This window comes from Equus quagga, chromosome 9, assembly GCF_021613505.1.
Source record: "Equus quagga isolate Etosha38 chromosome 9, UCLA_HA_Equagga_1.0, whole genome shotgun sequence".
NCBI classification, from domain to species: Eukaryota; Metazoa; Chordata; class Mammalia; order Perissodactyla; family Equidae; genus Equus; species Equus quagga.
The window spans coordinates 40651893-40665748 of NC_060275.1; positions in this window are offsets into that span (position 1 = coordinate 40651893).

Here is a 13856-nt window from a genome sequence, read left to right on the forward strand (position 1 = left end):
AACCTGACTATCATGAAAATCTTTGCCCCCGTACACAAATGGGATAGTACTGGAGTAATTCTGGCCTCCAGCTCAGAAAACATTCCCAAATATTGCTTTCGAAGTGATCTCTTCACAAATGACGAGGGTGAGTACACAATAAGTTGCTTTGTGTCCCCAGAGTGTATCCCAGTGTTATGCTGTCACTCTTTTGCTCATTTATTCCTTCCACTATGGACAAAGCTCTGTGATGTACCCTGTAAAGTATATAAACATATACAAGTAAACACAATGCAAAGTATATGTGCAATAAAGACATGCAGATAAGGTGATGTGGGAGTTTCAGAAAGGAAGAGCTTATGTCCCACTAAGGGAATCAGGAAAGGAGGGAACAGAGGAAGCATATAAAGTCAGTCCTGAAAAATAAGTAGAAAATAAATGGAACTTTTTCTTCAATTAATGTTTGTAAGGTAATCCCTGAAAACACAGTGAATAACAATTAAGCCAGTTTCATATGGAAAACTGCTAAATAAAAAACAGTATAATTTTCTCCAGATTTGTGCATTGAATGGTGGTATAATTGATGAAGAAAATAAAAAAGTGTGAGGGCAAGAACTTTTCATGTTCAGATAGAATGAAGAAATCTACAGCAGGCCAAGACTCCCACTGTGACAACTAGCAAAAGATGAATAAGTTATTTTTTTTAATATTTTAAGGCTAAGGTTTAGAGAGCTATAAAAGCAATTAGAATTCAATTAGCTAAGGAAAGAGGACAACAGCATTCTGAGGTGAGCTGATGATGGTCAGCAATTTTTTTCTCTGGGAACGTTTTCAAATCCTGGCCACAAGTTGATCAACCTTCATCCAGGCAGAGGACCTATGCTGTGGGAAAGAGAAACCAGAGAACTTTTAGCTGTTACACAGAACTGGAGTGACAAAACGAAACATTGAGGAACCCTAAACACACAGCCAGTTTTCTCTGAAATTTGGAGTTCTTGTGTTGTAGAATAAGATGGTGAACTAGGCTAAAAACTTCTAGAAGGCAGGAAAAAGTTCCCACAATCTCACAGTGCTTGGTATTAAAGACTTGCCACTGAAGAGAACTGCTTCAAATACAAGACCGCTTACCCCCTTAAGACATTTGCAAATTTTAAAGCTGTATGAATTAGGAGGATAGAGCTAAACTAAAAACCACTGAAAGGAAGAGCTGAACCTTCTTCAGACTTCAGGGCTGAGGAGACAAAGACCAGACTCTCAGCGCAAGCTGAGAAGAACCAACCTTTAACAGACCAAAGGTAGACTGACAAATACTAAGACGAGCCCTAGCCCAGGTCAATCCCTGACTGAATTGAGGTAAAAACCTCCTCACTCTATGTGCATAACAGAGAAAGGAGGAAACCTCTGATGGAAGATAAAATTATATGGAGCCACTACAGTTCTGTTATACACAATCAGTGCGTTCAGTCAAAAATTACTACACATGAGAAAAATACAAGACCATATGATCTATAATTAACAAAATAAAATGGAATAGAAATAGACCCACTGCTGATCCAGATTTTTGAGTTAACAAACAAATAAATAACTATGATTGAAATGTTAGGTAAAATGTAGAAAAAGTAGGCAAAATAAATGAAACAATGGAGAATTTCACCAAAAAATTAGAATCTATTTTTAAAAAGAATCAAAGGGTTATTCTAAAACTAAGAAAATGCAATATCTTAAATTAAGAACTCAATGAATGGAGTTAACGTCAAATTAGACACAGCAGAACACAGGATTGGCAAACTGGAAGAGAGGTTAATGGAAAATACCCAAAATGAAACACAGAGTAAAAAACAATAGAAAAAAGTATACATTAAAGTGAAAAAGATTTCTTGGACATGCTCAAAATGTCTAACATATGCATCATTATAGTTCCAGGAAAAAAAAGGAGAGATCGGATAAGAAAGCCATATTCTAAGAGATATTGGCCAAGAATTTTCCAAAACCGTTAAAGGATATCAATCCACAGATTCAAAAAGCTCAACAACCCAAGCAGGATAAAGACAAAGAAAATCACATAGCACAACATAGTAAAATTCAGGAAAACCAAAGACAAAGAATAAAAAAGTCACATTATTTTCAAAGGAGCAACAATGAGACTTTCAACTTAGTTCTCAACAGAAATGATGGAAGCCAGAAGACGTTATAATAACATTTTTTAAGTGCCAAAAGAAAATAAAAGCCAACTCAGAATTCTACATCTGGTGAAAATATTCTCTTAAAACTGAAAATGAAAAAAAGACAATTTCAGACAAACAAAAACCAGGAAAGTTCATTAACAGTAGGTCTGCACTAAAAGACATACCAGAGGGAGATTTTCAGGCAAGAGAAAGTGACCACAGACGGAAACATGGAAAACACAGGAGGGAATAAAGAACACAGGAAAAGGTAAATATATGGGCAACTATAAATGAATATTGACCATACAAAAAGTAATTGTGAATTCTTGCGAAATTGAAAACATATAGATAACTACACTGTATAACAAGAATAATTCAAAAGACAGTGGGGAATGTTAAATAGAGTTTCTAGCAGTATTAGGCAAGAGATAAAAATAATAATTTGTATTAAGTCAAGGAGGCATGTTCTGATCTCTCTATTAACCATGAAAAGAATAATAAAAAATGTAAAATTAACAAATGAATAAGAGGAAAATGGGATACTAAAAATATCTAATTAATTTAACAAAAAGCAAGAAGGGAGAGAAAAACAGACCAAATAAAAAGCAAATAGTAAGATGAAAGATATAAAACCAAATATGTCAGGAGCGTCATTAAAGATAAATGGACTAAATACTCCAAGTAAAAGAATCAGATTGTCAGACTCATTTAAAAAACTCATTAAGTGATGCTTGCAAGAGACAAAATTTAAATATAAGAACATACCAAAAGAAAGCTAATGTAGCTAAAATACCAGTAGGTATAGTATGAAGGCAGAATAAACAAAGTTCACCAAAATGGGCATGGCTTCTTTCTACATTAAAAGACTAGCACCTCTGGGTTGATAATATTTGGCATATTAGATGCTGTTTTACACATTATAAATCAGTTGTAGCTCTTCAATGTTTTAAGAAATGATTTTGTATATAAAGTTATTTGACACAAAAGAAAAAAGGAAAGAAAGAGAGAGAAAAAAAGAGAGATGATAGATAAATAGGTAGGGAGAGAGAGAGAATCTTGGCTATTTATTGTAAACTCTCTCGGGATTTCTGTTACTTAAATTTCTAACACGATTCTTAGATCTTTAGGCCAATACAGTAGGCCATCCCCATTGTATTGTTTCTTTAAACATGGTTCATGGTCTCCAGGTCTATAGTACATTTCCCCCAACATACATACAAACTCAAACAGACAACTCTCTTGGTAGTGTTTAGGAAAAAAGAGGCACTGTGGCCCAAAAAGCCCAGAAATCCTGGAGTGGGAGGGAAGTGTAAAGTAATGTTGGAATCACGATGACATATTCTGAGATTAAAAAGATGGAGCCTTGTTCTATAGAAGGGAAACATATATTTTAAAAAAGGATTGTTCATCCCAAAATTAACAACAGCAACAAAACCCTGTTTGGGGGTAAAAAGTCAGGGAATATGTCTGGTATATATTACCTGGGATATCAGACTCTCGGACTCAGATTTGACTCCGTAAAATGCCGGCAAAGGCAGACCAAATGGATTGTGTGAGAAGTGAGTAGTTACTGGGAAAGGTAGATAGTGTGAATAAATTCCAAAGGGCTTGTTCCATCAAGAAAGATCCCACTAATCTGCAGACGCCGAACTCGAAGGACCTCATAAGACACATTCTGTTACTGTCAGTGTTCCACACCAATTACAGATTTCTGAAGGGCCATCAGAGCAAAACTATGCCCTTAATACGTAAGCCGACACTGCTGTAACTAAGATTGCAATTGGACTGGGACAAATCTCTACGATCTTGATATGTGAAAATCCAAATAGATGGTTTCCATAGAAATGAATAAAAACATTTCCAAATTACTTATTCAGGATTAATCCACGGCAGCTCTGCAAAGCAAATACATTTGATGAGGCTCAGTAAAGCAGCCAATGAAAAATAAACTAAAATTGTCCGATAAGGTAGTTCCTTCACTAACAGAAAATCCACGCTCAGTTAAAAGATGGATTTAGACAAAGGGTTATCTTTTAATTCAAGTGTATAAATTCATAAAATTAATCATTAGGAACACCTTAAAGATTACTGGATGCAGTTTTGAGTGGATGAAAAGAGCAAAGACTGTAGCCACTGACCTTTCAACTCTTAATTCTATTGTTTCTTAGCTGGGTTAACTTGGGCAAGTTAAGTACTTCTCTCTCAGCCTTAGTTTCATCATCTGCAAAATGGGAGTCATAATACTTTTCTCTTGGGTATGATGAAATCATTTTACATCTTTCAAATGAAGGAAGCATAATGCAGGGGATGAAGGGCTGTATTCAAGACCATCATTAGTAAGAGAAAGAGCTACATTCAGGAACTGCATAACTCACAGTCCCAAATCAATCCTCTTCTGGGACTGCCCTGTTTCTTTTATGGATGTTTTTATGGATTTTTTGGATTTCCATTTATACGAGTAAACTGAGCTAGAAACCTGGGGAATTATCCTAGGAATCTAGACTAAAATGACTTCTCTTCAAATGTTCCGTTGACTCAAGTCTATGCCCCCTTCCCACAAATGTTTTGGTTTCAGTTATCTGGCATTAAATGAAATATTCTAAAATTTGAACCCATGGTATATGTAGCAGGATGTTAAATACAATTTTTCCTAATGCCTCAAAGTAGAATTTTGGTTAAGTCCTTGAAACTGAAGTCAATGGGCATTAAGTACCAATATAAGTTAGTTTAGATTCTCTGAGAAGCAAACACCAAGACGTGAAGACCGGAAAGAGATGTATTGCAGAAAATACCTGTTACGGAAAAGGGGAGGGCACCAGTGGAGACAGGAAGGACCTGGAGAATGCAATTCAGGTCTGACCACAGTGAAGGAGAGAGGAAAGAAAGGAGGCTTGGGTAGAAAGATTGTCAGCCCACAGCAAATCTTTAAGGTTTGAAGAAGGCCAGCGGGAAGTTCTGGAGCCAAAATCACTCTTCAGAAAAGTTCACCCGGTAGGAACAGGCCTGTGTTAGTGCCCCTGATACACTCAGTCACTGGCTGCAAACAGTCTGTGCAAAGCGTGGCTTTGGCACAAACATAGTGACAGATTCAGAGCATAGTAGTGGGGCTGTCAGTCAAGTACGCTGCCTGTAGCAGGAGGTCTGAGGGGCACATTTTCATGGCTGCCACACCACATTTTCTAAATGTCAGAGCCTTATCCCCAGAGGACTTGCTAAGAAAGAGGCAAAAGGATCCAGTAACTATAACCTTCCAGCACTCCTGAAAGCAAAGACTATAAATTAATTAGAGAGAGACTTTCAAAGGGAATTTCTAAGAGTAGGGAGTGCTGGGGCATTTCACCTCCTCCCAAACACTCATGGAAATTGGAGCCATCTGATTGAGTGGGAGCTGAGCTCTCTACCTCCTACCCTACACTATATGCCTGTTATAGAACACTGGGCTTGCCCAGTCCTGTTTCCGGAGCAGAAAGCAAGAGCATCCTTGGGAAAACCTAACACATGGCCCTGTTGAGTTAGGGACCAGAGAGCAGCGACTTCTCTTAACCTGGAGAAACCTGGAGAGGGATTCTGGTTGGAGAGCCACTGGCAGATACATATTAGACACACTCTCTTCACATCAGCTCTCTCTGTTATTTGAGAGGCCACTTATACAGCCTCAGAAGGGACAAAGGCAGTGCAATTGCACTTCTCATTGCCTTACCACTTGTCTGTGACGTGAAGTAGGCTATTTTACTCTTTTGAGTTTCAATTTCCTCATCTATAAAAGAGAATAGCAATATCTACCCCAAAAGGTTGTTGTCACAACTAAGTGAGATAATGTATGTAACAGCTTGAGAAGCCTCAACAAGTGATAACTATATTCCCAAGCACAGAAGTAAATTTAGTGCTTTGCAATCCTGCTCTATTGTACATTTTGAGGAAACACAGATTTTGTCATTTAAAAAGCACTTTTAAAGAACTTGCTGCCTGTAAGGATTTATTGAAGACCTAGGGACTCGATGGTACTGAGGACACCTAATAAACTTTTTTTTCAGTACTCTATTATTTGAGGACAATATTTTAATAAATCCCAATGTTTTGGGGCCGGCCGGTGGCGCAGCGGTTAAGTTCGGACATTCCGCTTCTCGGCGGCCCAGGGTTCGCTGGTTCGGATCCCGGGTGCGGACATGGCACTGCTTGGCAGCCATGCTGTGGTAGGCGTCCCACGTATAAACTAGAGGAAGATGGGCACGGATGTTAGCTCAGAGCCAGGCTTCCTCAGCAAAAAGAGGAGGACTGGCAGTAGTTAGCTGAGGGCTAATCTTCCTCAAAAATAAATAAATAAATAAATCTCAATGCTTTATCATTTAATGGCTGTAAATTTCTCTACAGATTACTTGAAGTTCATACATGTGACAGGGTGACCAACCATCCCAATTTGCCTGGGATCTTTACAGTTTTACCACAGGAAGTATCGCATCCCAGAATCCCCTTCGCCCCCAGCAAACCAAGACATTGGGTCAGCTACCTATAAAGATCCGAGAACATCACCTAGAATATTTTAGGCATTCAATAAATGTTAACTACTGTTGCGGTTTTTGTTTATCAAAATTTGAATTCATCCTCGATCAGCAAGACTGTGTTGGGCTTTGAAGCACAAAGGTCAAGAAGACTCGGCATCTCCTTGTGGAGCTCAGAGACTGGCAGAGAAAACAGATGAGTGGGACTCAGAGAATTCACTCCCAAAGTTTGTTTGATACAGCGCACTCTTGGCATCTCCATAGAACCTCTACGAGGAAATGTAATGTACATACTTTCTAAACAGTGCTGCATTAGTCAGAGTTCTCCAGAGAAACAGAACCAAGAGGATATGTATAAATATATATTCAAGTGGAGATTTATTATAGGAATGGACTCAGACAGTAATGGAGGTTGGGAAGTCCCCAGATCACAAACACTAATCTAGGTATTATTGTGAAGGTATTTTGCAGATGTGATTAAAGTTTATAATTAGTTTACTTTAAGTGAGAAAGATTATTCTAGATATCTGAGTTGGCCTGATTCAATCAGTTGAAGTGCCACAAGAAAAGAAGGAGGAGAAGATAAATGAGAAATTCGGACTGTGGATTGTATCTTCAGCTAGTGACTGAGAGTTCCAACCTGCCCTTCCCTTTTTTTTTTTTTTTTTTTGCAAGGAAGATTGGCCCTGAGCTAACATCTGTTGCCAATCTTCCTCTTTTTGCCTGAGGAAGATAGTCCCTGAACTAACATCCACGCCAATCCTCATCTACCTTGTATACAGGACGCCGCCACAGCATGGCTTGATGAGCGGTGCATAGGTCCGCAGCTGGCATCTGAACCCACAAAACCTGGGCCGCCAAAGAGGAGCACACAAACCCAACCACTATGCCTCCCAGCCCGCTCCAACCAACCTGCCCTTCTTGACAGCCTGCTACATGGATTTCAGACTTGCTGAGCAACCCCCCAATCTCAAAGCCAACCCTCCAAGATTTTATATTTATATACTTTTTTCTTAGAGAAAACAGCATTGACAGCCAACTCTTGAAGCGTTGCTCCTTGAAGGCATATATGTATATGCTTATATATATAATAATATAATATATATAATATATGCCTATATATATAAATATGCCTTCAATAGGCAAAACAATCAAATTAGGAAACGAGCACAAATTTTATATATACCTTTAAACATTGCAATGATATTGCATACTACAAATTATTATTTTTTAGTGTATAAGTTAGGGTTCTACAAAAAGAAACAGAAACAGTTATATTTAAATATATACATAGCCTTAAATCTTTTATTGATAATTCCTCTTACTATTGTCTCAGCAGAAAGTTTATACAAGTTGAAATTAATAAAAAACTACATAAGAAGCACAATGCATCTAGAAAGGTTGTATAATTTATCATTGTTATCAATAGAAGACAAATTATGGGAAAACTTTTATAATAACATAACTAGTGATTTTGCTGAAATGAACTTACAAAAAAAATTTTATGAAATAAATATATAATAATTTATGAATTATGTATGTATTTTATTACTTATTTAAATATCATTGGCCCATCAATAAAATGCACAGAGCTGCATGATAATTATTATATTCAGCCATCTTGGATATTTTGCTAACTTTTAGTCATCTACAAACTATGTTTTCATGCATATTTTTCACTTTTTGTCATTAGAAAGTTATTTGAGTAAGGTGAGAAGATTGGACATATTTTCAGGAGTTTGCTAATTGCTTTATAGTTTTTGTATAGTGAGACCTCTGATATACAGGCCTTTATATCCCACTTATATTAGGAGTGGGCCTGAAGTTGGGACTTCTCTATATAATTTCAGTTTCTCCACCCTCACCATGCTACCGCAATAAACACTCAGAGTCCTGGCCCCACAGTGCTATAGAGAGCCTCTAGATTTTCCTCTACTCCCAAGGGAGGTTAAAAAAACAAAAGGAGTTGAAAGCACACTGGTGGAACTGAATTGCAAGTGTCGTAAGGGTGTAGAATGATCTGCATAGAACTGATGATCAGAGGTCATTACAGAACCATGGGCTTCGGGGCAGATAGCAGTAGCCATATACGCCGTTGTCCTAAAGGAGGAATTCCCTCTGAGGAGCGGAGGATGAAGAACCGATAATCCCACACATGTACCATGTCAACCGGGACTGAAAAGGGCTCTGACAAAACTCAACGCTCAATAACAAAAACTCTCAGAAAAATAGAAACAGTAGTATTTCAATTTAAGAAAGAGTAGCTACTAAAAACACCCAAAATACAAAAAACACTGTTAACATTATACTTAATGGTGAAAAACTGAAGGCTTTCCTCCTAAGACAGAGAACAATGCAAGGATATCTGCTTCCATCACTCTCATTCAACACAGTGCTCAAAGTTCTGAGTGCAGTAAGGCATGGGGGTGGGGGGGGCATACAGAGCCAAAGGGAAGAAATAAAACTGTCCTGATTTGTACATGATTGTCTATGTATAAAATTCTAAAAACCCACCAAAAAAAATTTTTGGAACTAGTAAGTGTATTCTGCAAGGTCACAGTACACAAGATAATTGTACAAAAATCTATTCTTTTTCTGTATACCATCAATGGGCACATGGGCACTCAAAAAAATACATTTGCAGGCACTCAAAAAAGATAAAATAAAACTAAAAAACATACACAGGCTGAAAACTACAAAACACTGATAAAAAGGTATCAAAGATCTAAATAAATGGCAAGACATATTGTGTTTATGGATCAAAAGACTCAGCATAATAAAGATGTCAATTCTCCCAAATTAACCTATCAGTTTAATGCAATTCCTATCAAAATCCCAGCAAAATTGTTTGTAGATATAGACAAGATCATTCTGAAATTTATATTGAAAGGCAAAAGAACTAGAATAGCTAAAACTATTTTTAAAAGAAAAGTTAAGCCTGAGTGCAAGATAACAGAAAATATATTTTTCGGTCTCTGTCCCTGGTTCCTGGCACAGAGCTCCTAAAACCCTTGTAATCCCAGGTGATAAGAACACTAGGAGCATCTCTTGCCATGATATTTGTAAAACCCTTGTAGATTTCTAAATTATAAGAGCACTGGAAGCATCTTTTGTTCTAAGGAGGCAACTCTGGGTGGGCTCCTGGGTGGGGCTGGTCACAGAAAGACCAAGTCATGATTAGAAGCTTGGAATTTTCAGCCCCACCCTCCCTTCTCTTGAGGGGAAGGTGGGGCTGAAAATGGAGTTAATCATGGATCATGCCTACATGATGAAGCCTCCACAAAAATCCCAAAAGTATAGGGTTCAGGGAGCTTCCTGCTTGTTAAACACGTGGAGTGCTGGGAGAGTGGCGCTCCAGGACGCGGCACAAAAGCTCAGCGCTACTTCCCACATATGTCGCCCTGTGTGTCTCTTCATCTAGCTGTTCATCTGTATCCTTTTCATATCCTTTAATAAACTGGTAAACTTAAGTGTTTCTCTGAGTTCTGTGAGCCACTCTAGCAAATTAATTGAACCCAAGTAGGGGGTCATGGGAACCTCTGATCTATAACCAGTTGATCAGAAGCACAGCTGATAACCTGGGCTTGCGACAGGTATCTGAAAGTAGGGTGGCAGTCTTGTGGGCCTGAGCCCTTTACCTGTGGGATCTGATGCTATCTCCAGGTAGACAGTGTTTTAAAAATAATAATAATAATAAAACATCCAGTGAATTGGCCTGTAATTTGTGTGTGTGTGTGTGTGTTGTCCTTGTCTGGTTTTGGTATAAGGGTAATGTTGGCCTCATAGAATGAGTTAGGAAACATGCCCTCCTCAATTTTTTGGAAGAGTTTGAGAAGGATAGCTATTAAAGCTTCTTTGAATGTTTGGTAGACTTCACTGGGGAATCTGTCTGGTCCTAGACTTTTGTTTTGGGGGAGGTTTTTGATTACTGTTTCAATCTCCTTATCACTGATCAGACTATTTGGATTCTCTATTTCTTCTTGACTCAGTTTTGGAAGACTGTTAACCCTCATATCTATGGACAGCTAACTATCAACAAGGGAGCCAAGAACATATAAGAAGAAAGGAAAGTCTTTTCAATAAATGGTGTTGGGGAAACTGGACAGCCACATGCAAAAAAAAATGAAAGTAGACAATGATCTTACACCACACACACAAATCAACTCAAAATGGATTAAAGACTTGAATGTGAGACCTGAAGCTATTAAACTCCTAGAAGAAAACATAGACAGTATGCTCTTCAACATCAGGCTTAGCAGTGTCTTTTTGAATAGTTTGTCTCCTCGGGCAAGGGAAGCAGAATAAAAAATAAACAAATGGGAGTACATTAGACTAAAAAACTTCTGCACAGCAAAGGAAACCATCAACAAAATTAAAAAGCAACCTAACAACTGGGAGAAGATATTTGCAAAACACATATCCAATAAGGGGTCAATATCCAAAATATATAAAGAACTCATACAACTCAATAACAACAAAAAACAAATAACCCAATTAAGAAATGGGCAGAGGATCTGAAGATTTTTCCAAAGAAGATTACAGATGGCCAACAGGCACATGAAAAGATGTCCAAAATCACTAATTATCAGCAAAATGCAAATCAAAACTACAATGAGTCATCACCTCATGCCGGTCAGAATGGTTATTATTAAAAAGACAGGAAATATCGAATTGGAGAGGATGTGGAGAAAAGGGAACCCTCATACACTGCTGGTAGGAACACAAACTGGTGCAGCCACTATGGAAAATAGTATAGAAATTCCTCAAAAAATTAAGACTAGAGGAGCTGGCCCAGTGGCATAGTGGTTAAGTTCTCACACTCCACTTCAGCAGCCCAGGGCTCTCAGGTTCAGATACAGGACAGGGATCTAGCATCTCTTGTCAAGCCATGCTGTGGCAGCATCCTACATAAGACAGAGGAAGATTGGCACAGATGTTGGCTCAGTGACAATCTTCCTCAAGCAGAAAGAGGAAGATTGGAAATAGATGTTAGGTCACAGAAAATCTTCCTCAGCAAAAAAAAAAAAAAATCAAGAATAGAACTACCGTATGATGTAGCTACACCACTTCTGGGTATTTATCCAGAGAACAAAAAAACACTAATTCTAAAATATATGTGCACACCTATGTTCATTGCAACATTATTCACAATAGCCAAGACCTGGAAACAACCCAAGTGCCCATCAACAGATGAATGGATAAAGAAGATGTGGTATATATACAATGAAATACTACTCAGGTGTAAAAAAGATGAAATCTTCCCATTTGCCACAACATGGATGGACCTTGAGGGAATTATGCTAAGCAAAATAGGTCAGAAAGAGAAAATAAAATACCATATGATTTCACTCATATGTGGAAGATAAAACCACAACAACAACAAACAAACACATAGATACAGAGAATGGATTGGTGGTTACCAGAGAGAAAGGTGGAGGGGAGTAGAGTGAAAAGGAGGTAAAAGGGCATGTGTACAATGACAAATGGTAATCAGACTTCAGCTGGTGAACACAGCATAGTCTTCACAGAAATCAAAATATAACGATGGACACCTGAAATTTGTATAATGTTATAAACAAATTTACCAAAACTTTAAAAATTAATTAAGAATTTTAAAAAGAGGAAAGATGCAAAAGTACCTTAAAGGTTTTATTGTAACTTAGAATATACAAGCGTACATTTATTTGATAATCTGCAGCTACAGAGTCATAGGCTGTTCCTTGCGTATCAGATGCTGATAGAGCCGCGTGTGGTTGCACAAACCTGTATTGTGCTGTCTACCATTTCCAATTTGGCTCTTTAAAGGGAAAAAAGCTAAAGAACTTGGGACATAACAAGAGTACTCCATTTCTAGGTTTTCACAGGGGTTTTTTTTGTCATTTTTTTCTAGTAGTTTACAATTATCTCTCACACAGGTCCAATTCAATAGCATTTTTTAAAGCGACTCTCTGGTTTTCTCCAAAGGAACCATAAAAATGAAATGACTATACTAGCAATCCCTCCCCAGGGACACTCTTAATACATGGTACAGATCCTTCAGGACTGATCTAATCCCAATGTATTTTTAAACTGAGGTGAATTTTTGGATGTGCTTATTTGTATTTTTTTTCCTATAAAGTATGTGTTACTTTTGTAATTAAAAAAAGTTAATATTTCTATAATAAAAAGTCAGGTAAATAAGTTCATGTTTTGTAATAAAAAAATAAGTTACCAGTGTTCCCACAGTCTTCCTTAGTCGCCTTTCTACCATCGCAAAAAGAAGAAATTTCTGTCCAAGATAAATGGGTTTTTTGGTGAGGAAGATTGGCCCTGAGCTAATATCTGTTGCCAATCTTCCTATTTTGCATAACGAAGATTGTCACTGAGCTAACATCTGTGCCATGTAACATCTTGATGAGCAGTGCACAGGTCCACAATCAAGATCTGAACCAGTGAACCCGGACTGCCATAGTGGAGTGCTGAACTTAACCACTGTGCCACTGGGCCAGCCCCACCAAGGCAAATTGTTTATCCACCTCATTTTCCCATTCCACTCAATGCACCTCCCTCCTACGTCAGGTAGTATTTGTGCTCAGGAAATACAAACTAATTTTCACCCTCAGTGAAAATAAAGCATAACTAGAATGAGAAATATTCTATAAAAGTTTTACAAAATAAGTACATGTTTCTAGTACATTCTAAACCCAAATGTAAGTTGTTTGGGACAATTCTTAGCTCTGTTGACCTGGTGCATATTCAGCTGAAACAAATAACCTGAAAAAGTGAAAAAACGAAAACATATAAGTATCTCATCTGGAGAGTTAACCTAGTAGAGTAATTGCTGTTGACACTGTTTAATGGTAACTGGGGGGCCGGCCAGGTGGCACAGCGGTTAAGTTCGTACGCTCTGCTTTGGTGGCCTGGGGTTCACCAGTTTGGATTCCAGGTGCAGACATGGCACTGCTTGGCAAGCCATGCTGTGGTAGGCATCCCACATATAAAGTAGAGGAAGATGGGCACGGATGTTAGCTCAGGGCCAGTTTTCCTCAGCAAAAAGAGGAGGATTGGCAGCAGATGTTAGCTCAGGGCTAATCTTCCTGAAAAAGAAAAAAGGTAACTGGGTTGCTCATGTTTTGAAAGTAATGTTCATGATCATCTGGGACCTTCTGCCTGCCCTGTCTAATTCAGTCATGCCCCTGTACACACACACACACACACAGAGAATATATATATG